The sequence below is a fragment of the Anopheles nili genome, chromosome 3, assembly GCF_943737925.1.
Source record: "Anopheles nili chromosome 3, idAnoNiliSN_F5_01, whole genome shotgun sequence".
NCBI classification, from domain to species: Eukaryota; Metazoa; Arthropoda; class Insecta; order Diptera; family Culicidae; genus Anopheles; species Anopheles nili.
In genome coordinates, this window is record NC_071292.1 from 75,772,078 (window position 1) to 75,774,468 (window position 2,391).

Here is a 2,391-nt window from a genome sequence, read left to right on the forward strand (position 1 = left end):
CACGGTCATATAACATACACTCTTGAATATTCTCGATTTGGGTGTAAAAAAACGAATAAAATGATTATTTAAGCCTACAGCAATGAATCAAATCAAAGCTATGAATCAATGAAAACGTTTTTAGAACTCCCGTAAATGGAGGATTACATGAGTAATTAATGTCGTAAAGCAGTAGTGCTTTCTTGGTGTAAAAATTGATTCAATGATGTGAAATGCCTCGTCTTAATGCAACGGTTATTTATTTAAGCGCAAATTGTGTTTTAATCGCATTTTCCTAATTGGTTTTATTTTTTTTGAGTTATTTTGTGCGTAATGTGTCTATGGCGTGTTTCAGGAATTCAATGTACGAGATCGCCTTTGCAAAGGATTAATATGATCGCATGGCAAAGCTGGCTGCTTGCTTCTAATGCGAACGCTTCTTCTCTTTCACCTATTGTATTGGCGCATGAGTAGCATAGTGGGCGTCAGGGGGTACCTCTTGTGAACGTTAATTTATTGAGTTAAGTGATTAAATATAAAACCAACGGTGTCGTAAAAGGAGGAGAGATGCTGTGTTGCGAGTTAAACATTTTTTGACGGTAAACAACAGGATGGAATGAAATTTTTAAACGAAAATATATGTGCTCCAGTATAAAACAAAAATGTATGAAACCTAAATAAACAAAAACCATAATAATATAATCTCTATTGAGATATTATAAATATATTATTTATAGACATGGCTAGACATGGCGAAACTGAATAATAAAAAAAAGAATGCAAAGAGCGAAAGGCGATCAAGTTATAGAGTAAATAAAAATCTAGCCAGGTGGTAACATAAAAAGAATGATCAAATTTATTTATATTATAATATATTCTATCTACAGATAAAATTAAGCAATGAAACAAAAGTAGGCAAAACTTAAAACGAATATAATATCTTAACTATGTAAAAAACATGAAGAAGAAAGCACCGAAAAAACTTGAAGATGTATCATGACGAATATAATCGATATATACCAATAATTATATATAAAATAAAATAGCTATATATATATATATATATATATATATATATATATATATATATATATATATATATATATATATATATATATATATATATATATATATATATATATATATATATATATATGTATATATATATATGTTTAGAAAATATGTATACAAATAAGAAAACACAATGCGTAAGGAAAAGACAAAAACAAAATGTTATTATGAAAGCAAATTTTACCATTCAGTAACAAAAATAAAACTAAAAGTCATTCATTATGTCAACTCACAAAACTTCACTGATACACTATACGAAATGGTCAAAATTATACAATTAATAGTTCACTTCGTATGAATACCCATTAACCAAACCAAAAAACTACTAGATGAATACAGATAAGTAAAGGTAACGCAATAAGACCACACACTGAAGCACAACCTTACCCGACACTTGCATGATTACGCCAGCAAAACCGATTATATTTTTTTACCATGTATTATATGACAAGAGGATGGCATACTAATGATGATCTTATATGCGAAATAAACCAAATGAAAAGAACCCCTACACTCTAGGGATCGTAAAAAAAACAAACACACTGCAAAGCTAAATTCAAACATTTGCGACGAATAATTGGAAAAGGCAAGAGTAAAATTATACAATAAATTCCGACCGCCAGGCAGAACAAGCATTTGAAATAAATTTAAACTAAAAGGAAGAAGGAAACAGACATACAAAGAAGTGGTATACAATTCCATGGGTAAACGCAATTCGAACCTAAAAATCTTGCAGTCGACAAGATAACATTTACACACTTCAACTAACTCATACAACCATGGATAGAAAAAAGGAAAACTAGAAAAAAATCTTATCGGATAAAAAATATATTCAAACTGTCGGTGATATTTTTAGATTATAATTAATACTAAAGTAAAATGTGTAAAGTAACAGGTAGCTAAAAGGGGCAGGTCTATAATAGAGCGCTTTAGGATTAAAAAAAAAAAGAAACGATGCGTAAGATGTAAATCCATATATGTATATATATATATATATATATATATATATATATATATATATATATATATATATATATATATATACATATATATATATATATATATATATATATATATATATATATATATATATATATATATATATATATATATATATATATATATATATATATATATATATATATATATATATATATATATATATATATATATATATATATATATATATATATATATATATATATATATATATATATATATATATATATATATATATATATATATATATATATATATATATATATATATATATATATATATATATATATATATATATATATATATATATATATATATATATATATATATATATATTTAAAT